The sequence below is a fragment of the Cupressus sempervirens genome, chromosome 3 (genome assembly GCF_028749045.1).
Source record: "Cupressus sempervirens isolate cs-2001-9-10 chromosome 3, ASM2874904v1, whole genome shotgun sequence".
NCBI classification, from domain to species: Eukaryota; Viridiplantae; Streptophyta; class Pinopsida; order Cupressales; family Cupressaceae; genus Cupressus; species Cupressus sempervirens.
The window spans coordinates 359,205,795-359,233,287 of record NC_143120.1 but is presented as its reverse complement, the minus strand read 5'-3'; the positions used below and the strand labels follow the sequence as shown (position 1 = coordinate 359,233,287).

The window sequence follows — 27,493 nt, the reverse complement described above, 5'->3', positions numbered from 1 at the left end:
GAATGAAAGATTTTAAAATGTTTGAGGCCGAAGCAGGCTATGAGACTCCCTAAAATAAATTTAGAATAGGGTGCTAAAATCTTAAACAATTTGAAACCTCTTTAAATCTGCTCTTCAACCGTGAATTATCACAAGGTTTGTTGTCCTGCCTAGCTATGTTTCTTCAAATAAAATACCCAAATTTCCATTTCTAAAATATGCTAAAAGTTAGATACTTGAGATACCTAAATTGTGAATGATCCCAACTATAAAAAAAATCCCATAGATACTTCTGCCAGAAAACCCAAAAGGAGAATTTGACTTTTTTGTTTTTATTTTATTAAGTATTTTTTTAGTCAAAGAGAATTTTGACTCCACCAACTCTAATTTGACCATTGAGCAAATTGAATATCATATCATGGTGTTCAATGCAATCATCTTTATGAGAAGATACTTAAGACTTTTGATATCTATGACTATTATTATTTAATATTTATATAATAGAAGTTAGAACTTTTCCATTTGCTTATTCAAGTATCTCAGATTTTAATATTTATTCTTCAATGTTCAATGAAATGTTCAAGTATTTAAATTTTAGTAAATTAGTATTTTACATCTTTATGTCTTATATTGTTATACATATATTCATAACTAGATTTTAATTATTTAAGTACCACATGTGTGATATATAATATATACACCCCCTTCCTCCTCCATCCCTAAGGTGATGTAACTATGAAAATAACAAAAGATTAAAGCATGTATCATTTGAAAAATCAAAACGTAATTATTAATTAATTAAAAAGAAAGTTATTCATTATATTTTATTTTCTAATTAATCAATTTTTTATTTTTAGTTAATTAATAATTATAATAAATGGGACATTTTGGATGTTTTATAGACAACATTCTTATGTGGTTGCAAGTATTGATTTGTTCTCATGGCATTATAGAGGAAAATTTCAACAAAAGGGGTAGGTTTTTAGTTGTATTTTTTCGTTCCAAATTATGACAAATTAAAATGAACTTTTTAGTTGTTTTTTTTGTCATTTTGGTTTGTGGCTTTCTATCTATCCATGTAGTTTTGATTAAGTAAAAATAGGTTTTGAAACCTTGTACAACAAATCTAAAGATATAACAATATAAAGCCCAAATACAACAGTGTGAGTCACCAAACAAAGATAGGGAGCAACCGACTAACTCCCACCACAACAAGGGAACTTAAGATTTAGAACCTCCCTTGTGAGACCGCAAATTCTTATCTAGGGGAGGGATGGGGAACTTGAATTTTTTTCCTTTCATTGCTGTCCATCCATCCTCAAGCTTAGCCGGATCATTCTGCCAATCCCTAGAAGAAATAGAGGAAACCACATGACAGACATGAGAAGAAGAATCATCCAACAAAACACTCTCCCTAGGAGAGGCCAAAATGGGCGGGCCCAGATTCAAAACATTCTGAGCAGCAGGTCTAGAGACAATAGCAGGTCCAGAAACAACAACCAAAAAAGGTTCAGCACTCGGGACATCAAGCCCAACAGTCTGGGAAGCAAGAGCCTCCTCCAAAAAAGGTTGAACCAAAGCATCAGGAGTAGTGTCCCCAACACCATCAGAAGCAAGAGACCCCGTATTAGCTTGCTCCCGATCATATGAAGATTTTGTAACCGTGTAATGCTTATCAGAGACACGCACCCACCTATCCATGTTTATATAATCACTTGTAATAGATATTAAAATGGAATGTGCTTCAAACTCTAGGAGAAAACCCTACTTTAAATAGAAACATGTTCTCTCCTTTAGGAATATATGGAAATGTCACAACCATAGTTGAACAACTTGCCAAGATTGGGAGAAATCTTTGTGAAAACTTGAAAATTTGCTTCAATTCAATTAGAAATGCATTTTTTAGCAAAATCCAATGAGATGCCTCCAATGAGTCAATAAACAAGTACATAAAAGAAACAAGATAAGTTTAGATATATTTAATTGATTAAAAACTTTGGTAAACAAAAGATCCTCACATGGAATCTTGATGGTAGTTTGATAATTTGAAGCAAAAATAAATTAGAATATTATTATTTTTAAATTAAAAATAAATAAAACACAAACATTTTACATCTTCATCTTCCCAAATCTAGTAAAAAGTAGTGGAGAGGTAGGACTAGAGGATCTAGTCCTATGACTTTGCTAAGTATGCGCCTTCTCACTCAACGTGAGAGGATGTGATTCAAGCTCCATCCTCAATGCAAATGCTATTGGCTTTGATAATGAATCCTCAACCTTCTCATCCTCCTTAGTGTTATCCAATGTGAATTTGAATATGAATCCACCCACCACCCCTTTATAGCATGCTCTCCAAATCATAAATGCTATCTTTATAGTTGAGTTTGCTCCTACATTATCTATTTACTCTAAGGACCTATATCATCTAAATCTATTGGACCACCAAATCTTTCCTCTACCTTCCATGTGTGCAACCAAAATTATATTGAACAAAGACAGGTTGTTGAGGCATTTCTAAGCTAACTTATTCATCTTCTTCATGTGGGTGGCTTCAAACAAGCTCCAATTGTAATCAACTAGATAAAGTACAAACTTCACTTCTTAGTGCAAAACTATTGCAAATGACATCGACAAAGTTTGGGGACGTCTTTTTCCATTGAAGGAGCAAAGGAATTGGTCAAAATGAAATTTGAATGAGCTTATTTTTGCATCTTAGGCATTATATTCTTATGTTGTGAGCTTTTGCCAAGAACTCTATAAGATTTTCACAAAAAATTGTCATCACAAAAATTTGGCCAAGTGTTTGTGGTGAGTTAATGGCATAAATACTCATGATTGTAAAAAAGTTGCAAGTTTTTCACAACTCAATGAGTATTTCATCTATGATTTAAACTACTTCCAAGTGGAGGTTTCACTTGGATTTGTTGGCGTTGCAAAGCACAATATAGCAATGCACATAGTTGAAAGGAAACATATTTGCCTTTTATCCCTCATCAAGGCATCAAATTTTGTTCAAGCAAGTCAAAAGGTGAAGCTCTTCTTGTAGAGGAACAAGTATTGGCATATATTGAAGATAAAGCAAAAACAAATATAGCAGCATGGAAAGTAGGTATAGGTTCTTTGTTAAAGACTAAGAAATAATTGGAGGTTTCTTCAACACCTTTTGTTCTTAATCTGCACAAGGAAATCCATTCTTGTTTGTTGTCAAGAAGAATCTATGATGCATAAGATCGTAAAGTGACCATTGGAAATGGCATTTACAATGAGAGTGGATAGATTATAAAGCAAGGCATAGTTAGATGTGTATGTGCTAAAGGATTGGCATTTAATGTTGTTCACTCACCATTATTTGCCAAAAAGGGTGAGATCAACTAATGATGCTCCAAATGATTTCAAGTGCCTAAGTTATTAGAATATGTATACTTTCATATAGACAAAGAGTTGAAACATGTAGAGGATTCCTTGTAGTCCATCATATTTAATGGATGGAAAGATGCAAGATCACTCATTAATTGATGTTATTGTAGTGTTCCCTATGGGGATAATCTTTTTGAAAGTAGTGGATTGCGAAGAGTAAGTGAATGGTGATCTATTTATGGCTAACATTTTTTTCAAAGCCACTGAGGATGTTGGCCCTCAAAATGTTATTCAAGTTGTGACCAACAATGTCAAACATTGTGGGGCTGCTAAATTATTGGTTAGTGCTATATACACATTTTTTAAAGACCTTGTGTTGTGCATTGACTCCATGCTGCAAAAATTGGCAACAAAGTCAAATGGATCAACCAAGTGTATGTTGATGTGAGGAGATTCAAATGTTACTTGCATATTTAGATGATTCTCAAGATTGGAGTTGTTGAAGTAAGTCAAATTATATATGTGTTTTATTTTAATAATTGTTTAATTTAATTATAATCTATTATTATACTAAATTTGAAAGGGGTTAGGGGTTGTTGAGACTCATTTTGACTCCAATATTCTTGTGTTGAGAATGCTTGTAGAGTCTTTTGAGTCCCTATCTAGTATGGTAATCAACTCTAGTTGGAGCATATGGAGGCAATATAGCATTACAAAGGAAACAAACATTAGAAGAATGGTACCATGACAGTTGGTGGGATCATGTTTACTATTTTCAGTAAGCGTATATTGAGCATGATCCATTATACTGACATGGAGAGGTATTGCTTGGGTAAGGGATATGATGCCATTGACTTAACAATTGAGAAGATGAGAGCCATCATAAAAAAAAGAAAAATAGCAAGACCTTGAAACAACATGTTTCAAAGAACTACAATAAATCACAATAAAGAGATGGAAGATATTGACCAACTTATTGACTCCTATTGCATCTTATCAACTTTGCATTGAGTCAAACATATTATTGTCAACTCTTCACTGACACAAGAGTTGCCCCAACAGCTCCTTACTAGCACAAGTTGTCTCATTTAGACTTCTTGAAGCTGTTCAATGGTACAAGGAAATACTTCATAGATTTTCAACATGACATATGACCTAGTAAAGGTAAAATTCAGGAGCATCACCATCCTAAATGATTGTGGTATTAAAGCTCTTTGGAACAAGTATAGGGTCGGTATCCATAATCATTGGTACTTCTATGGAGAATCTTACCAACACAACCTCGTCTTCAAATTTTTATTGCAAATTAATTCTTAGTTTTATAAAAGAATGAGAAAAACTTCTATCTTGATAAGTAGAAGATTTTATCGATAACAAGTCAAATTGTGATATTTGTAATAAGATTCATCTAGGTAGTTTTCAATTTAAATGCATTGACCCCTATTTCATGAGTAGTGGTTCACAAGAGCCCATCAATGAATTGAATACTTGGCACTCATTACATCTAAGTGGTACTCATACAAGTGAAGAATTAGTCTTTCCTAAGAGATCACCCATCCAAAATGATACAAGTGCATTTACATGAAATTTCCTCAAGGTTGAACTCACTTTTTGCTTGCTACCTCATTTGCAAAAACTTTCAGCAAAGTACCTTAGGAACCATTCATTAGAGTCCACTTAGATCATCAATTAGAGGGAACTACATGATAAAGATACTAGTGCGGAACACCCAAGTGACCATCACTTTGATGCAAAAGAGTGCTTTAAGTGTAAATTCTAATAAAAATATCAAAACAAGAATCAATCAATTTGACTGAAAAATTATAATAACAATTGAATTTTGTTCTTATATTTTTATTTGAAAAAATAAATGCAAGGTTGTATTGTTCAATACCATGAACGATTAAGTGCCCTAGGCAACCCTGGAATTTCATCATCGGCAATATCAGGTATAAAATAAATCAATGAAGAATGAATTTAATCAAAGTAGAACAGAAATAGGAAAGGTCATGTTGCAAGCATCTCATTCACCAATTGAGTGCCAATGCATGGAGTTTACTAATTTAATAACTTCAATAGAATTGCTTTGCAAATCTTCCAGACACTCGAGTCCTGTGCGGTTCAGAAAAGACACGGTCACTTCCTCCCCTCTTTGAAAACTGTGTCTTCCCCAAACCACCTGAAATTTTCTCTATTGCATCCTCCTTTCTCTCATTGTAATCTTCATCATTGTTTTGTTTTGTTCTCATCTTAGCTGGTCGTCTTCCCTCCAGTTGTCTTACACCCTACATTAATGATTTTGAGTTGTCTTCATCCTGCATTAATGATTTTGTGCCTATGGTCATACTACGGTTTCATCCCCTCTCCCTCATCATTTGGCAAGTGTTATTTCCAATGTCCACTCTTGGAAGGTTACATTCTTCAATGTCTTTCCAAATAAGAATCTTTATCCCCCTCTCCACCTCATCATTTGGTGGATAACTCTCCAATGTGAGCGATTCACAGCCCTTGGGCAACCCTGGAGTTTCATCATCGGCATAAAATAAATCAATTGAATAATGAAACAGAACGGAAAGAATGCAATTAAGAGGTGAGAAGAATGAATTTACTGAAAGAGAACCTAATAGGAATGATCATGTTGCAAGCATCTCAGTCACCAATTGAGTGCCGATATACGGAGTTTGCTAATCAAATAACTTCAATGAAATTGCTTTGGAAATCCTTCAGTCTCCTTAATCTCCGCTCTACTCCTGTGCACTTTGAGAAAAGCCAGCAACTTCAAGGGATGCACACAGAAAGCAGGTAAAAAAAGCGGCCAATCAAAAAAATATTCAACGGGTGATGAGCGCAAGAATACTGACGCTGAAGACGGCAACATTACTCATCACATTTGGTTGAGAACACCATTCCACTCGGATCTACATTTAGGAGAAGACGGAACCAGCAATTGCAGAGACATTAAAATATCAGACATAAGTCAAACATGAGAGATTTTCCTCCATTCCATTTAGGGTTTGAATTAGGGGTTTGTGGGGTGCGCCAGGCTACTGCTGTAGTGCAATACAGAAGCGACGCTCGAAGGCCCTGGCAGCAAGCTACCATTGTGAGTCTTCCCCCTCAAGAAATTAATTTAATATCGTGTGGCTCATTGAGCCACGTATCAGATATTAAACTGATAAGAACAGATACTACACTTGATCTTAGCCAAAAGGCCGAGAAAGGTATGCTTGGAAATGATTCTCCCTCCCTCATTTGTACTCGCTTTTCCTTCTCCTCATATGCTTCCCCGGCTGCGTGTGGGACAATGTATATCTCGGTCGAGGATTCATAGTTGGATATTAATTGTCTTTTGAGCGACCCACCACCTTCAAGTGGCCTCTGAAATTTCTCGTCTGCCACAAGGAGCATCTAAAGATTTCTGTTTCGTAAATTTTTGAGAATGGTTCAATATGTCTTCCATTCCTCCCAAGAATAAGATCGATATATTTGTATATTTCGAAAAGGTTTAGTTTTCTATAATAATAAGACTCTCTTGAAGGAACATGTTGGCGATTTGAATGGAATTGATATATACTTATTATTATTATTTTCATTGAAATATTATTTGACATTTAACATTTTTTTTATGTGTTTGAAGTATAATGAAATTTGAACTCCATCATCTTTATATTTTGGTTAGGATTGAATTTGTGTATGTAAAAATAAATCTGATTATATATATAATTTGGGAATCTAAATCTTGATTATAAACTTATATTTTGTTCCCTTAAATCAGTTGGATAAATGTTATCATTCAGAATCTATGCACTTTTATATTTGCTTACCTTTAAAAGGGGTGGTGTTAATGAGTTTGATTACAAGGAACATAAAAAGGAGATAAAATTATAGTGAATGTCTAGGATGTGATGTAAGTTGGTTAGATTGTATTGATGCTTTATAATTATCTTTAAATGATAATGTGAAATCAAGTGAGAGTGTGTAGAATCTCATCTATTGTTTGAAAATGAACAAGAGTATTTTTTCCTTGCATATAAGACCATGACACATGTGCAAGCTAACAAGATTTTGCTTACATCAACAAAAAGCAACTAGTTTGTGGTAGATCAAGACCAAATTTAGTTCATGAATCATTATGATAATTTATATGGTTCAAATAAGTTAGGTAACTTGCAAACTATGGATTTGATTCAATAAATGGTTGGAAAAACTAAGAATTTCAAAATGTCACTTGGAATGTGTGTAGATGGAATACGCTGGGATTTGGGTTATTTACCAGGTTTTTGCTAAAATGGACCACTAGTGTATGGTCATTTCATAAAGGATTATGTTCTCAAATTGGACCAAAATAAGAGGGTAAATTACATTTGTTCTAAACCCTCTCGTTTTCATTTTCAAAGTGACAATAGAATTTTCGATATACCATATAGTCATTACTTGCTTTAGATAATACGTGTGGTGTGTATTCCCCATGACATTGGAATACAACTTAAAATCAAACTTTTGTACTTGAGCTTGGGCTTACAATAAATACTTGTCTTTCCATCCTCAATGTCGACTTATTTATGCTTCCTCTCATTCCCTGTTAACAAAATTGAGTGTTGCTTTCTTTTTTTTTAAAGTGGGGTTGCCTATAAATGTGATCACTTTAGGGTGATGAACTCAATTGTTGCATTTTAACAAAGTGTAGAGTGTTAGTGGAAATAAGGGACATGCCTCTTAGAAGTGGAATATTATCAACATTGGATAAGGATATAAGAAATTTCTACCATAATGAACTAGAGTTGGAGAATGGGTCGCAGTTTCCTTCCAACTATTTCATATTACTCTTTTCAATGTCTGAATTTATGCCAAGTGTAGCCTTTTGTTATATGGAGGATACCCTTAGTTGAGATTGTAAACCCTATAATTTTTTACCTTTCAACCATAACTTCTTGTGCATGCATAGATTAATATATCCACTTTATTATGCCCATTGATGGGTTGGTTTGCTTGAATGTTTATAGCTCCTTCTCCACTTAAACAAAAGTGGACAAAAGCCCAAATTCAACCATAGGAAAACAACTCCATCTTTAATTTCTTATTACATCAAATCAAATTAAAAAAATTTAAACAAATAAATATTTTATATTTGTATAGAGATATGCATATGCAAATGATACTAATATATAAACATAAACCAAAGGAAGGAAAGCCAGAGCATAATATGTTGCTCATAAATAGAGTTAGGTAAGAAGGTTAACCAATTAATTCATGTCTATCATGTAATTCTATATAAATAGAAATTTAAAATTTGTATCACTATGATTTATGCCCTTCATAAGATTACTCATTATGAATCATGAGGTACATCTACACAAATGAGAATGTGATGTATGTAATGTAAGTAGAATCTATCACACATTTCCTTAATATTAGCCACATTAGGCAAGTAGATGTGTGTGATCATGAATAGTCTCAACTTGCATTGACCTCTTACCTACAAGATATATATTTTAATTTCATGTGTCGATTTATATAATATACATAAATGAAATAATAATAATGAAAGCATATAAATTTATTTGGTGTAAGCTTGGCCATGTCCCTTGGTTTTATCAAGAAGCATTTAGTTATATGTTAATGTTCCAATAGTTGCTCCAATATGATATGTAAAGGTTCTTTTAACATAGTGAATTCTTTTTCCAATATTTGATTTGTTATGTGTAAATGATGATCCCAACCATGAGTTTCCTTAGATGTTTAATAACCCTTTTGTTCCTAAACTTGTAAGACCTATTTATTAGAAGGGAAATCCAAAGACCTTATAAATAATTTCATCAAATTTGTTAGGAATTTCTAATGATGGAGATAGATTTTGACGTTATTGGCTCATTGAGATGACTTGCAAACATTAAAATAAATATTACAATGTCACTTTTAGATTCAACATTTGATAATTAAAAAATATGTAATGAGAATGAATGGCTTGTTTTGTTGAAAGATTTTTTTCTATTTCTAATTTATATGTAGATGGCTTAAACTAAGAACATAGTTTAATGTCAGAACAAATTTTCCAATTGTCCAAACAAGTATTCAAGTGACTAGGCTAATTAAGTTTGAGAGAAGTATTATATTTCATAAAATGGATCACTTGGTCTTTTATTAATGGTAAAAAAGCATGTGAATGAGATGAGATTTTTGCAACCAAGTGTTAGATTAAAACATTAAGTATTGGGAGTTAGGAATGCAATCCATATGGTTATATCAAAATAAATGGTGGAATTGGGCCCAAGGATAAGGTACACGAGTAAATGATACCATAGAAAATTGTACGCATGGTGTATATCACCTGCCAAATCACATTACTATGAAAATGGGCAATCAAACTAAGAAAAAGATTTGTATGGAATAGGAAATCAATCCACTAAGAAGAAGCACATAAACACTGATGAATATTAATGATCAAATGGTTAACACTTCTTTATATTACCCAAAATTAACCTTGCAAAAAAATTCTTGCAATATAAAAATAAATTTCTAATTTTGGAGATCACACTATGCAGATAAGTAGAGCATGTGATTGCTTATGGAATGTAATCTTAAGAAGATCAAAATATAGCCAATAGTCTTTGTGTAAATGATCAAAAGGCGACAAAAATGCAATGCAACATCCAAAAACCACATTCACAAAAACACTCATAAAAGCCTAAGATCTATGAATAAAATCAAATTATAAACAATAATGTCATAGCAAAAACCTTAGATTGCTCCATTTTTCTTCATAAATATTTGATATTAATTTTCTATTAGAATTTATAGCATAACTTTGATATCATTTGTAGCATCATAAATTGTATGCACTCCATAAGGGTGTCCAGGTTCATGTTTATGTGTTGACTCATACTTTCTAGTGTATATCCATTCTTTTATTCATTAGAGGACTTATGGTAGAGGACTTTTGGTGTGCATTTAAGTCTTTTCTCTCCATTAATTAATGTGGGGACTTAATAATAGGTTGCTTCCTTTAATTATTTCATTTAATCATTTATCTTTTGTATACTTAGGGAATGCTATATAGTTTTGTTGTTTATTAATGTCAAACACTTAGTCATATAGAAGGCAGAGTTGGTTAGTCATCATTGAGATCGAGTCACTCTACATAGGCCAAGTTATGTATTTGTTAGACTTGTAAATAATCTTACATATGTCGAGCTCTATAGGAGCCAAGCAAGTCTATGGTTGCCAAGCATCCCTATGCAAGCCAAGTTCAGTGAATACTGAGTAAAGCCAAGTGAGTGAGTGTCGAGTCATATAGAAGGATCCGAGCTAGTTGAGGTTGAGTGTCAATAGGTAGAATAGTTATGACTGAGCATCAAAAACTACATGTGTCGAGTAACACAATTTGAACAATGTTGTTTGAAATGGCATAAACTATGAGGTAAATAGTTTTTGGGATGACATGAAAATGACATTTGATGATCATAGAGTTTGTTATAGAGTTTTTTACATGTTTTGGCATGGATCACTGATCCCTATGAAGGAAAGTTAGCCAATTAGATTAAGAGGCTAGAAGGGAAGCATCTAGATCATTGATTATATTCTAGAAGACTCTATAGATGTCTATTTAAGTAGATCCAAACCCTATTACGTAAGGATGTGAAGTGTTGTGAATACCTATGCAAAGGAATTATATTTTGGAGGTTGCAAGAAAAGTTGTAAAGAAACAAAGTATAGCGACCAAGTGAAGCAGTGAAGACCAGAGTAAAGATATATCAAATAGGAGATCAAATCAGAGAGTGGAAAGAGAAGATTCATAACCAACATTGTGTGCGCAAGCTAAAGGATAGGTACTGATACATTTTGGCAAGTAAATCAGGGTAAATCTCTTAACAGAGTGGTCCTTACATGCCTAAGTAAATCTCCTAACGGAGTGCTTACTTCATTGTAAGTTGTAAATTCTTTAATCAAGGTAGACCTAACAGTCTTGTAAAGCTCTTAACAAGGCAAGCCCCTCACATGGTAGATCATTAGAAGTGATCATATTTGTAGCCCTAATAGGAAAACTTTGTTACTGCAGTAGTGAAGATTTGTGGATGTCATCCCCATCCCATTTTCACCTTCACCTTGGAGGGTTTATGGGTAACCAAAATCTTTTGTGTTATGTGTTTAATTTTAAGCTTATGAATGTGATGAACAATTGGATTTATTTCAACATTTCAAGTTTAAGGTTATGTTATTCATGATCTAGATATGAGATGGATTAAGTAGTGAATATAGTTAAGTCATTATTTTCTTTGAAGGATAAATGTTTAAGTGATCCTACCTCCCTGTAGTATCTCACCTTTCCAATAAACTTCTAACAATTAGTATCAGAGCTTTGTTTACTTAGAAGAATTTTAACCACTTGAGAGTTGAGATTTTGGAGATGGAGGCTTACAAATCGGGAAAGACTATTGAGAAGCAGATGATTGACATCTAGATCATACTGCAGTAACTTGAAGCAACAAGAGAGGAATTGAAGAAGTCCTTAAAGAAAAGAAGAGGGATGGCTATCCAATAGAATGACACACTTTTATCAAGAAATGGACACCAAGGGAATGTTTAACAATGGAAATTCCAGTGAAAGTGATGCAATTATAGCAGATCTATTAGAGAAGAACAACATTCTACATGAAGAAGTCAAAGGATTAAAGAGAGAGCATGAAATCCACTCAGTAAGTCTATGTGAAGTGACTAAATAGAAAAAGAAAGCTAAAGAAGACAAAGTCATGGCAGAAGAAGAGAAAAGAAAAATGGCTACAAGACTTGATGAAAGACCATATGATGTGCAAAAGTGTACAAATAATCAACTAGACATGATAAATCAATTGCTACTTGCAAATTAAGAGTTGAACAAAAAATACATAAAGATTACAAATCTGAAATCACAAAGTGACCAAATGAGGAATGAGTTAAGATTTGAGAAGGAAATCTTGGAGAGGATGAACAAACCTAGTGAAGCTATAAGATACATTGAAGAAATAATGAGATCACTAAGGTCATCTAGTGATGCCTTTGGATTAGGACATATCAAGCACTCTTCTAAAGAAGGAGAATCATCCAAGAGTAGAGAGAAAAGAAATGCAAAGCCAAGGAAACAACCTACATGCTATCATTGTGGAAAACCTAGACATACATCAAATATCTGCAAAAGCAAGAATGGTAAGCAAAATCCTAAGCCTACAATTAATGGTAACTATTTTAATTGGAAGAAAAAAGGTCACCAAGCACATGAGTGTAGATCAAAGGTTCGTAATACACCTATTGCACTTAGACTTGAACATTATTGCTACAATTGTCAAAAGCATAGATATAGAACACATGAATGTAGATCATGGGAAAAACCTGACTAGACACCCATAAGGCAAGGAAATGCACCAAAGAAAGGTAACTCCTACAATTAGGATTACAACACATGGTATAGCTTTCATTACTATGGAGAGTATGGTCACATTCTAGAAAATTGCATAAGAACACATTTCAGAGGCAATTAAAAGAAATGGTTGAATGGAAGCATAATTTGTTTTAGTTGTCACAAGACTGGACATATGAGCAAGAACTATAGGACCTAAGCACCAACACCAAACAATAAACACATCAAAGGAAAAGGAAAAGTGGATGTAGAACAAACAAAGAAGGAGATGAATCAAACCTACAAGAAGAAGGTAGAAGATGGAAGTAGTGGAACAAGTGAAGCCAAGATCACCCAATCCAATGGAGAAGGTGATCATACTACCTCAAACTGATCAAGAAAGGTACGTAAGGAACTACATATTCAAATGACATATCATACATCAGTTTCTAACACAAAGTGTACCAAAGTTCATATTTGCATAAGATAAGATGCATTAGAATAGTTTTGTGGAAAGAACTGAGCAATGAAATTAACTTTACTATTGAGTGTTGAGCATCAATAATACTATCTATATTGACCAAACATTGCAATATAGATTGAATGCTTACAACGACTAAGCTGATGTGTTGGCTGAGCTAAATGGTATTGACTGAGTTGCCTAGTGGAGATCGAGTTCACAAGGTGTAATAATGATCGAGATAGCTGGATTCCACCTAATGAAGTACACCACATTTATGAGTACCCTAATTTGAATGAATGAAGGTATATAGTAAAAAATTGAATGTATTTTTCACATGTTGCATTCATATTTTAAGAGCCCTATCGATTTGAGCAAATTGTGAAGCAATTCTAAAAGTGATTGCAAGAAAATTTGTTAGTGAAGTGTGATCAAGATTTGATTCTTAGAAGTGTCGAGTTACTCAAGAAGTGAATCTCAAACCCTAAATGAAGAAATGGTGTCTAGATCAACATCAATAATGAAGAATCAAGGCGAAGAGGTTAGTAATGTTCAATTGGTGAAGAGTGACACTTGTCCTCCACCTAAATATTGAGTTGTTCCAGATATTTCTACGAAAGTAGATTTAATGGGTGTGTTATCATTGTTACCACCTAGGGTTATTATTATACACTATTTATGGAGTTATTAGATGTATAATTTTAGTAAAGTTGGACACTGTAAGATTCAAATGGCATATTAGAAATTGTGTGATGAAGGAGTGTTAAAAGATTAATTCAAGATTGTGGAGAGGAAAGGCTTGACACTCACCCTAGACTTTATAAGAAACTTCAAAATTGAATGGATTAAAGTGATGTTGAGATGAATTCACAACACAGAGTTATGGCTGGAGAGTGGGTCGGTGAAAATCACAAAGAAGATTATACATACAGTCACAGGGTATTCTACACTTGAGAAGAAGAAGACCATGAGATGCCAGAGCAAAGATGTTGTTGAATTAAATAGCAAGGCCAAGTGGAATGGTCATGGCATGTCAATTTCAAGTATCATAGATCCATTGATAGACTTCTCTATATGTGTGATTTCACACAAATTTTACCAATCATGCTGACTAAAAAGTGTGGCATGTATGGAAGTAGACCAAGATTGGAAGATTGTGATGAAATATCATGAGTATGATCTTGCCAAGTGTTAGGATTAAACCACGGATAGAAATAACAATTATATGCAAATATAACCAGTAACAAAAAATAATAGAACACACAGAAAAGAACACAAGGCAACAAGATTTAACGTGGTTCACCCAATCCCTGGGCTACATCCATCGAATAGCAAGTCTGATCTTATTACAATCCAGTGATTACAACCTGATTACAATCCATAATCCCTTATAGCTCAATACCACCGCAACAACCAATTTCACATCACAACATAATATCATAATGCAAAATACCTAACCCTAAGTCCTTTTATACAAGTATTTTATGCCATTTTAGGGTTACAACATGTCGGCCATATGTCGGCCACAATGTTGGCCACACGTTAGCCATGGCCCAAAAAAAAATTTCAAAGTGATGCCTCGAACCCCAAAGAATTTATGAAGTATGTACAATACTTTCTTGATCAGTCACCACAATCTAACAATCTCCCACTTGGGGATTGATCAGGCTCCACACTAAACAACAATCTCCCACTTGGAGACTGATCCTGTAGCAATACCACTACCACATGGGACTCCCACTGGATCAAACCACCTTGGACTCTGCTGTTCTTTTATTCATGTTTAGTCTAAAAGACCAACTAAAGCTGAAGAGTTTAGCTTCTCCCTTGTTACAACTTTTGTCAACATATCTGTTGGATTGTCATTTGTATGTATCTTCTCTAGCTTTAACTGTCCATCCTCCAAAACTGACCGAATGAAATGGTACCACAACTGTATGTGTTTGGTCTTAGAATGCAGAGCTGAATTCTTTGCAAGATTAATGGCATTCTGACTATCTGTGAACAAATAATTATTCGTCTGAGGATGCCCCAATTCTTCTAAGAAGAACTGAAGCCATATCATCTCCTTGGCTGCCTATGTAGTAGCAACATACTCTACCTCTATAGTGGATAGAGCATTAATCTTCTGTAACCTAGAAACCCAGCTCACGGCTGCCCCACCAACAGTAAAGACACAACCTGTAGTACTCCACCTGGTATCAATATCTCCTACCAAATCTGAGTCAACATAGCCCTATAAATCAGTAGTAGAGCCCCCAAAGTGTAAACACTTATTGGATGTCCCTCTCGAATATCTGAGAATCCACTTGACAACATTCCAATGCTCAAATCTTGGATGACTCATATACCTGCTAATGACTCCCATTGCATGTGCAATATCTAGCCTAGTGCATACCATAGCATACATCAAACTTCCTATAGTTGAAGCATAGGGTACCTTGGACATCTTATCCTCCTCTTCTTGTGTCTTGGGACACATCTCCTTAGTCAACTTCAAATGATCAAGTAAAGGTGTGTTGACAACTTCAGCATTCTCCATAGAGAAATGTTGCAACACCTTCTCAACATAATCGGCCAGAGATAGCGTCAATATTTTGTTCTTCCTATCTCTGCAAATCTTCATACCAAGGATTTGTTTTGTTGCCCCCAAATCCTTCATAGAAAATGCATGTGCTAACTGGTGTATCAGCCCCGTAATATGATCCACGTTAGACCCAGCTACAAGCATATCATCAACATATAAACATAAAATAATGTAGCTATCATCATCCAACCTCTTAAAATAAACACAATAATATGAATGACACCTGTTATAGCCATGCTCATGCATAAACTTGTCAAATTTTAGATACCATTTTCGAGGTGCTTGTTTCAAGACATATAAAATTTTCTTCAATTTGCACACTAAGTTCTCCTTACCTTTGACCTCAAATCCCTTTGGTTGAGCCATATATATTTCTTCATCCAAATCACAATGAAGGAAGGTTGTTTTAACATCCAGCTACTTTAAATGCAAATCTTCAATAGCAACAAGACTTAAAATAGTACGGATAGAAGTCATTTTAACAACAGGAGAACATATCTCATCAAAATCAATTCTCTTTTTCTGTGCAAATCCTTTTACAACTAACCTGGCCTTAAATCTTTTCTTACCTCCTTCCTCTTCTTTCAACCTGTAAACCCACTTATTCTGTAAACCCTTTTTACTTGTAGGCAACTTGCACAAATCCCATGTCTTATTCTTCAACAAAGAGTCCATTTCATCTTTCATTGCAGATTCCCACTGAATCTTAGTATCCACCTGCACAGCTTCATCATAACTTTCAGGTTCACTAGCATCACTAAGTAAAATAGAATACAAAGAGGGAGAAAATCTTTGTGGAGGTCTAATTTGCCTCGTTGACCATCTAACATTCACTGGTGTGTATGGTATTTTTTGTTGCGGTTGTTGCACATCATGAGGAATGGTTGGAACATTAGCTTTTGGAGTATCATCCAACACTACATAATCATCTTCTTTCTTCTCATGTTGTTGCAACAGATCTTTGTACAACACTTTCTCATTGAATATGACATCCCAAATTCTAACAATTTTATGATTTTCAAAATCCCAAAGCCTATAACCAAATTCATTAATGCCATATCCAACAAAGACACATTTCTTTGATTTAGCTTCTAGCTTGGTTCTATTTTCAGAGTCTATATGAGAAAAAGCTTCACAACCAAAGGTCTTGAGAAAAGAATAACTCACCTTGTTAACAGTCCATGCCTCTTCTGGAATACCACAGACCAAAGGAGTAGAGGGACCCTTATTAATCAAATATACTACAGTATTGATAGCCTTCGCCCACATGTGTAAGGGCAACTGAACATGCAACCTCATGCTCCTTGCGCGCTCCATTATAGTCCTATTCATGCGTTTAGCCACTCCATTTTCCTGTGGAGTCCTTGGAATAGTTTTCAATCTATGAATACCATTAGTGGAGCAATAATCTTCAAATTCATGACTGCAATACTCACCACCATTATCAGATCTAAGACATTTTAATTGCTTACTAGTCTCGTTTTCAACCAAGCATTTCCATTTCTTAAAAGTTTGAAATACATCATATTTCTGTCTAAGAAAATAAATCCATACTTTTCTAGTTGCGTCATCAATAAATGTAACATAATAATGAAAGCCTCCAAGGGAAGATACCTGAGCCGGTCCCCATACATCGGTATGCACAAGCTCTAATTTCACCTTTTTTGTTTTCATTCCCAGTCTTTACAAAACTCACTCTCTTTTGTTTTCCATACATACAACTTTCACAGAAATCCATATTAACACATTTTAGACCTGGTAAAACTTTCTTGGAATGAATTAATTTTATACCTTTCTCACTCATGTGCCCAAGTCTATTGTGCCACAACGCTGTATTAGAATCTATAGCAACTAGTTGTTCTCCCTGCTCAACTACAACAATTGTTCCTGAACATTCATTTTTCTCTGAAACAATCACAATAGAAGGAACAATATGACCTGTACAAAGATATAAGGTGCCTACTTTCACACCTTTTGCTACTAAAAGGGAACCTTTTGAAACTTTCCAATTTTTATCATTAAAAGTAACCACACAACCCTCATCACCGAGTTGCTCTACTGAAATTAAATTCTTACTCAGCCTTGGAACATGTCTTACCTCATGTAGTAGCCAATGATTCCCATTCTGCAACTTAATCTTAATTTTTCCCTTTCCAACAATCTAACAGGGTTCATTATCCCCCAAATAAACAAGCCCAAAATCCCCGTGGACATAATCAATGAAATAACCTCTATGAGGTGTAGCATGAAATGAAGCACCAGAATCTAAAACCCATGAATCATCAATACTTTCTAAAGACAAAAGAAAAGAATCCTCTTTATATTTATTACTTACCACATTTGCCTCCTTGTCTCCATTTGATTTATCTCCTTTATTTTTCTTTCGATTCCAACAATCTTTCTTTTTATGACCTAGTTTCCCACAGTACCAGCAATTGTTTGATCCTCTCGATTGAGACCTCTTCCCCTTTGACTTTCCTCTTGATTTCCCATGATTTCTAGAGTTATTTCCTTTCTTAGTTGTTCTGCCCCTGCTTTGTGCATTCAAAGCACTTCCTGATGTAGATCCACCTAAGGATTTCCTACGAGTTTCCTCACTCAAAACAACACCAATCACATCTTCACATTTTAGGGTACTAGATCCAGGAACAGAATTACTCACAGCCATTACCAAGCCATTCCAACTTTTAGGCAAAGAACACAAAATCAAGAGAGCCCTAATTTCCTCATCAAAATTGATACCCACAAAAGATAATTGACTAGTAATAGTATTAAACTCATTTAAATGATCTGCAATAGATCCACCTTCTGCCATTTTCATATTAAATAAACGCTTCATGAGAAATACCTTGTTTGAAGCAGAGGACTTTTCATACAGTGTCACTAGGGTTTTCATCAACTCTTTTATCGTCTTTGCTTTTGTAATATTAAATGCCACCGATGGTGCCATGAATAATCAAATGCTTTCAAGTGCCTTTTTGTCCAAAAGATCCCATTCATCATTTGACATAAATCCCTGATTCTTGGCTTTTCCTTCCAATGGCTTTCATAAATCCTTTTGATAAAGATAATCTTCCATTTGCATATTCCATAACTAGAAGTTCTGCCCATTAAACCTGTAAACCCTCAGCTTACTCTCATCTACCATCGCTTTGACTCAACCGTGAGACTCCCACTTAATCGTGAGACTTTCCTACAGAGGATAATTGAAAGACGACTAGGCTCTGATACCACTTGTTAGGATCAAACTACGAACATAAATATCAATTACATGCAAATATAACCAGTAACAGAAAATAATAGAACACATATAAAAGAACACAAGGCACCAAGATTTAACGTGGTTCACCCAATCCTTGGGCTACATCCACCAAATAGCAAGTTTGATCTTATTACAATCTAGTAATTACAACCTGATTACAATCTGTAATCCCTTACAGCTCAATACCACCGCAAGAACCAATTTTGCATCACAACATAATATCATAATGAAAAATACCTAGCCCTAAGTCCTTTTATAGAAGTATTTTATGTCATTTTAGGGTTACAACATGTCGGCCATATGTCAGCCACAATGTCGGCCACACGTCGGCCATGGCCCAATTTTTTTTTTTGAAGTATGTATAGTACTTTCCTGATCAGTCACCACAATCTAACACCAAGCTCCAATGGTTGCAATTGGAAGAGAATCTTCTATCAGTCATGAAAGAAAAGAATTATATGTGTAAGTTTCGATGATTGACAATGTGCATCTTCTTTTATGTTCAAAATTATTTTCATACTATTGGCAATGTTGTTTAGGAGTAAGGAAAACCTGTTACTAGATAGATAATTGAATATAATGTAAATCTGGGAGATAGTATTGAGAATGTATTAGATGGATATTTTGATGAGTTTAAACAAAAGATGAGGAGAATAATAAGGATCCCTACATCCTTAGTAGAGAGGTACTATAATGATGTGTATTTTCTAGTTGACACTGATTACACATATGTTCAGGCAGTTAAGCCAAGGGTAGCATGGCTTAAACCATTTGGTTATGAAATTGATATTGATGATGTAAGTGTAGCAATAATTGCATTGCTTGATGGAAAAATTGATGCAAAGGTCTAGCCCTTTGGAAAATATGAGGAAGCAAAGGCAAGGATAACAATAGATGTTAAGATTGCTTCATTTGACAAAAAGAGGAATAAGGTGATAAAAGACCTAGAAGAGAAACTTGACAAATAGGTTGAAGGTGAGGGACCATTAATGATTACACAAGGTCTTGGAGAAGATAGAGAAAGTAATGATGATGTAGAGGAAGAGGAAGAAAGTGTAGAGAAGAAGTATAAATCCCTAACACTTGTCTCACCACAAGAAAACAAGGCCAAGAAAGTCACAATCATGGAGCCTATGGTGAATAAATCAGTAAAGAAATATATACCTAAACCCATCTCTCCTCTTGCACTAATCAAATCGAGAACTAGGGCAGCTATAGCAACAAGTACCAAGCCACCATTGTGAAAGGGGGTTGCTAAGATTATAAAACCAAGTGAAGGTTGAAGTGGCACAAGTGGTGCAAAGAGAAAATTGTTAGCCACTAAAGGTCAACCTCAATAGAGGAGAAGAAAATTTATTGCCCAAAAAGATGATGATGATGAAGACAAAAAAAATTCAGATGAACCTAGTCACTATCAAGTTGCAATACATACAAAGCCCAAATCAGTTGACAAGGTATGTGACAATATTATAAATTTTGTAGGCTTATCTAGTTTTAAGCTCATAAAGTATGGACCACTGAGTGTAGAAGATAAAACTAAGTTAGAAAAAGCCATGTTAGACATGATGGAAAAGTTTCAAACTACATCTATAGAGATATGTAACAATATACCCAATGAGTTGTATAATAGAATTGATGCCAAATGACAACATGCGATAAAGACTGAAAGGTAGATTAGAGAAGGAGCACTAGCAAACATAATGCTTGAATAATCAAATAAGCAAATTATATTTTTTTTGGAGAAGTATAGGAATAGATTTATTTCAAAGTATAGAGAATTTTTGGTTTTGCAACATAAGATTGAGGATGTTGTAAAACAAAGTGGATTGATATGGAAGAGCACTTTTGGGTTGACCACTAAAAAGGAAACTCAAAAGGATGATAAGGATAAGGGTATTGGAGATGTTCAAAGTTAAATAATGAGCAAGATGTGTACAATGACCTAGACACACTTGAAGAAGCTATTAGACAAAAAATCAAGGAGAGTGAGAAAGACATTGTAACAATAGAGGATGTTCATACTGATGAAGAAGACATAGGTGTGTTGAGCTCACAAGAACATGGTAATGTATCACCTCTTCATTCAATCACACCTAACACTCTAGTATTATAAAAGATAAAGGATTGTCCTAAGATAGGAAAGACTCTAGTTCTAATTGTTGACTCTATTGCACAGATCCAACAACCATCTCAAACACATATAGGTGTCGATGAGCTAGTCAAGGAAAATGAATCCACTAAGGAACTATAAGAGCAGAAAGAGAAAGCCAAATAACCAAAGGTAGATTAGTCTACTACAAGTCATCAAGGACCACAAGTCTCAATACCTCTATTAGAGGGAAACAAGGAGACTGAGCCACAAGAAAATGAGAAGGAAGAAAATAAGAGTGATGTATCACAGACAAAGCTAAGTGTGAGAGCCTACACTACACCACCAGCTACTTTTGATTCTACATCTACACAATAGGTGCAAGTCCCTTCAATATAAATCATGTCAAGTGTTATTATTGTTTCCTCTGGAACTTGTAATGCTTACCCCTATTTTGCTTTTCATGTTGTATTGCTGAACTCTTTTAGACCAATTTTATGGTTATGTTATATGATTATTAGTACTTGGGTACCCGATTTGATTTAGATATTATTTCATACTCAGTTTATATAGTTAATGAGCTACTTGATACTTAGTTATTTCATGTGTTTATGATTTTTCTTTCAATGACAAAATATGTATGTTCATATAGTGATTTTAGTTATTTCATGATGATAGATAGATGAATAATTTATATGCAATTTTTATGGTAATTTACCCCATACTTGCATGTGTATGGTTTATTTGTATGTTTTACTTTATGTTTGACATTTCTAGTGTGGTTGAGGGAAGGAGTTGTAGTCACCTATTGGTCAAGACCTACATAATGCACCACTCCTTGCCATTGTCTATTTAGTTTAGATCTATATGTGTACGCATGTGCTCAACTTTTATACATATTGCAGGTACCAGGCATTGACTTCACTAAATTGCTAGGATGAGTGTGCCCTATCATAGTATCTTAATGGTAAAAGAGGCGAGATAGTGCTTGAGTCCAAATCCTAACCCTAAGCCAATTGTCTTAGAAAGTAGGACAAGTATTTGAATTATTTACCCTTCTAAATTCATCAAGAGACGTGAATTCATGATTTTGACCCTTGAGTTTGATTTAGTACTCTGTCTTCATTATGAGTTTTTCATTTGTGGGTTTGTGATGATTTTAAGTTATTATTAAATCAAATAAAGAGAATATTAAATGATTCAATTTAACAAAAAAATTATTAAGAAAAATCAATATTTAATTATATTTAATTAATTGAGAAAATAATTGAATAAAATAATTAAATTTAAAAGATTTAATTGAAGTTCTAATTTTGACGTAATTAATAATAATTTATTTAGGAATTTCATTTTTTATAATAAACTCTAAATATATTTTTTATTTATTTTTGATTGGTAAAGGTCGAAGCCTAGATTAATTAATTTTATTTATTGTAATTAACTATTTTTTATGCATTAAGCAAATTTGAACTCAAAACCTCCCACTTGAGAGGCTTACAAGTTACTGTTGTGTTGTAGGCTCTTGCCTATAAACTCTAAATATTATTACAAGTTAAATTAATAAATATTTTATTTAAGGCGTCTTGTGATTTAATAAAAGAAAGAAAGAATAAATTTAATAAACTTTATTTTAATTAAAATGCAAAAAGTTTGCACAAGAAATTAAAATAAAATAAACTAATAAAGAAAAAGTTTCATGTGATTGCAAAATCGAAACCCTAGAGGGAGAAAGCTCTTTATTAAGAAATTAGAGGTCATTTCTCCACACAGGTTTGGAGGAGCCAATTTTCAAGAAAGAGAGTTTTCAAAAGGAAGGGAATTTTCTCACGAGCTTTGAGCATCTGATCGGTTAGCATCATATCAAGGTAGGATCTTGTGAGTTTTTCACAATAATTTCCTTTTTGAAATCTCTTTTTTTTTTCTCCATGTTTGAATGAATATGTTTTTATAACTTAATTTGGGTTGAAACCCTTGTGATGAAATTTATCATTCTTGAATACATCTATGAATACATTTGATATTGGAAACCCTTGTTTGATAGTTTTGGAGATTCATAATTTGATTGTTTGGATTCAGGTTGAGGTTTGAAAAAGGATTACGAGAGATTGAAAATTTACAAATTTGTTAGCTTCTATTTGTTTCCCTATAAGATCTATTATGGAAATATATTTTTAAAAATATATATAATAATATAATTGCTATGTTATATATATATATATATATATATATAATTTTATTGGAAGGACATTATTTCTTTTTGTTTTGTTTTTAATAAAACAAAAATTAAAATTAAAAGGAAATTTAATATAGTTTGAACAGGGGGTGGAGGCTACCAAATCCCTACCCACCCGCGGCTGCTCTCAATAGGCCACACGACAACCTATTGTTGTCATAGTAGCAGGTACTGTCACAAGGTAGTACGTTGTTTGTAACATCCTGCTCAGGAATCCAAAAGAAATAAACCTAATATATTACAAAGTTTACTAAACTTTAAAAAAAAAAATTTAAACAACATCAAAGTAACGATAATGCGGAAGAAATATATACATATTCATCAAGAACATGTAATCAATTTTACAAATATAGTTTCAATTCCTCAAGGGTTCCTTGATATTGAGTCACATTTAAGAAAATTTTATTAATAAGTTTAAGTTACAATTACAATGTTTATAATCATAAAAAAAAATAAACACATACATAATCATATAGGCAAATTCATAAATACAACTAATAATATGAAACCACATCTAATGAATAACATCCATTGCACATGTCATAGGGTATGTGAAAATAGATACAAGTACATCAATATACACTACAATATCGCGTAGGATCTCAAAACACGTGATACATAGATACATCAAATGAATAAAAGTCTTCAAGATAATAGAAAGAATGATAATAGTACCATTGTATCAAGGAGCATCCAACATCTGTCAATATGAGGGGGACCCAAATTGTAAGAATACACTACCTCTCGACTGTGTGGTCACCTAATTAAGCTCCCACTCCCACCGTGCAGGAGAGATAATGTACGATCCACACATAAATAATCAAATTATAAAATAATCCTAGGCAAGGAATCCTGATAGCCAAAACTACCTTAAGGGTAACACAAACTACTCAAGAAGAAGAGATAATCAAAATTGAAATGACACTCATTCCAATACCAACACCACATACCAAGTCAACATACAAATACCAAGACCAAAAATATACAACCACCTCGGAATCAATGTCAAGTGTCACAAGCCCAATGGCCAACAGATAACAATTGTTATCAATAAAACTAAACTACCAATCACTAATTTCAACAATAAATGGCATCCAATCAATGAGTAATAGCTCACAATAAATACATCATCAAAACTAATATCCAACAAGTACACCACTAGAGGTAAATATATTAAAAAATTCATGAAGGAGACTTAGGCTACATACTATGGAGTGTCATCACATGAGCCAACTTTAAGGTTACCTTGGTAGTCTCTAACTTATCTTTTTAATGTATCTCAAGAAAAGGGCTAGGCAAGATATTTTAATTACTATGTTATCACTTGTTACACAACTTACAATGAGTTACCTTGGCAGCCACTTTGGGCCCCGACCCCCATTGCAAGCCACTCCCATAGACATGCACCTAGACTACTTTCCCAAAAATCACAAACCACAATAATGCCCCATACCACAAGAGTAATATTGATTGAATTTGGTTCCTTAATAGGTAATCCAAAGAATAACATTGGTTCTCGAAACTCAAGTTCTCATAAATGCTCAATAGCATAAAACTCATAAAACATAAATCTCAATTCAAATCATAAAGTTCATCATGACATCTAGTCAAATAATCATAAAAGAAATCTCAAAAACACCTCTAGTACACATCCTAACTTGGCCAACTAAACAACCCACAAAGAAAAACTATCAAGAAAATAAACATCACAAGATTATAAATAGAATATTAAAAAACACATAGTTTTCAATCACATGATTTAATTTCATCAATTTCTCTTGTTTAGTTTCAGTCATAAGGATGTGTTTATAAATAAAGTAAGAATATACATGTTAATATAATTTGCTATGCTAATATACTTATTCAAAACAATAAGTATTTAAATATCCAATCTTTTTGTGCATATAAAATATCATGTTATTAATTTAAATAATTTTAAATCATAAATGATTTAATTATTAACATAAATATATATTATTAGATTACATACTAATATCAATTTCATTTCTAAAATATTAATTTGATTTCTATTTAAGTCCAATATTAATATTTACTTTTCCTTTAATTCATAATGCAACTAGAAATAAAATTATAAATTTAAATTAATTATTTATAATTTCTCTCATAAAGTCAAATAGTTATTAACTAAATGATTATAAAGTGAACTCTATCGCAACTTCTCTTAAAATATAATAAAATTCTAAATATTTATTTATTAACTTCCCTCTTGCATTAATAATTATAAAATCATTTATATGCAACTAAGAGTTTAATTAAACTTAAATAATCACTAATACTAACATTCACTTTATACTTAATGAGTAGTATTAATTTAATTTTTGAAATTAATTAATAATAATAATTATTATTATTTTTAAATAAATATATTTAAAAATTAAATTATATTTTTATAAAATAAAATAAAAACATGAAATTATTATTTTTACATGTCTTTGATCTCTCAAATCATGCAAGCATAGTATACTTAGTTTGCTATTTTGAGCATTTTTTTTTTCGCATGCATGTAATCATACTATACTTTGCTTTCTAGTTTTAGCATATTTGTTTCCACATGCATGTAAGCGTACTATTCTTAGCATTTTATTTTTAGCATATTTGTTTTCACATACATGTATACATTTAGTTACAACATGCTGTCCTCTCAATCAATCTTTATTTTTCAAATAAATATTGCAATTAAATTATTTTAGATGTAAGATGAATATTCATGAGGATCACATAGTTCTAATGACAAATTTGAAGTTAAAATCCTAATTGTTTAATTTATTATTATTTTTTTCCAATTTTCAATTATCAAATTTTTGTTATATTAGAAAGGGGGTTTATAAGAATATAGTCACAATAATTTTCTACAATTTTTCTAAAATTTTTCTTAATCAAATTTTCTTGATTAATAAGCTTTCCTTTTTCAAAATATACAACGTAAATCTTTATTCAACAATCAATATAGTAAATTAATAAGCAATATGCAAACACCCAGGATGACATGAAGTAGACAGACCTTTCAATAAAATTCTATGATGGGTTTTCAAACCCTACCTCAAAACCACAACTAAAATCTGAGGCAACCTGTGAATACATGCAAATCTAAACCCTCTGGAACTTTCAACAACTCTTTTGATCTAATTCTTAATTTTGCTCCCCAAAACCTGTGTATGTAGAAACGAGCTCGAACCTCTTAATAAAGAGTTTAACTCTACCTAAGGTTTCTAATTTTTGAACATGCAAAGACCCCTCTTTAAAATAAACGTTTACTACGTAATCCTTTCATGCACACTTAAAGAACTTTTTAAATAAAAATGTTCTTTTATATTTTATTTTTCGTGAGTTTATTAATCAGTGCAAGCACTAATTAAAGCATAGTTTATTATTTAAATTAATAATAATAAATTAAGCTCATTGTTTAAATGCAATTCTAATTTAATTATTATTAAATAAATAATTATAATAAAACAATATTAAATCTTTAATATTTTAAGTATATTTTTGTCCAACTTCTCAAATTGGACTTTTAAATTAAATCTTTTAAATTGAAGTACATATTTAATTATTTTATAATTAATTAAATATAATCATATTCTAATTTCTCTTTAACTAATTTTCTAAATTTAGACTTTTAAATTAAAATACATATTTAATTAATTAAATATTCTCATGCTTTAATATTCTTTTTAATCAAATAATATTTAAGTATATGATTAACCCAAATATTATAATTAAATCATTTACCGAATAAATCACATAGCATAATTCACATAAAAACAACATTACCAAAACAAACCAAAACTCAAAATCAAACAACACAGACAAAGATAAACTCATGGGTTTAAAGAGGGTGAAACGTCAATTACGAGTCATGCTTGCAAGAGAAGTATTTAGGCTATGGTTGGGATTGGACCTGAACATTATCTTCATTCTTACCATTGAGTTATTGTGATAGGGCACATTCATCCTAGCAATTTAGGGAAGTAGATGCCCAGTACCTACATTCTACATAAAAGACGAGCATGTACATGTATAGGAATATATCTGAACTAAACAAGAAATGGTACAGAGTGGTACATTGTGTAGATCCTAACTAGCAGGCGACTATGACTCCCTCCCTTAACCACATCAAACACAACAAACAAAAAGA

The 27,493-nt window shown here is 32.8% G+C and overlaps 1 non-coding gene across 1 annotated transcript; it reads right to left on the bottom strand.

The window, feature by feature from the left end:
* Nucleotides 1-6,365: 6,365 nt before the first annotated feature.
* On the bottom strand, nucleotides 6,366-6,561 carry LOC149566480 (U2 spliceosomal RNA). The gene has a single exon (XR_016363145.1). It is a non-coding gene; the product is annotated as a U2 spliceosomal RNA (small nuclear RNA).
* Nucleotides 6,562-27,493: the final 20,932 nt, after the last annotated feature.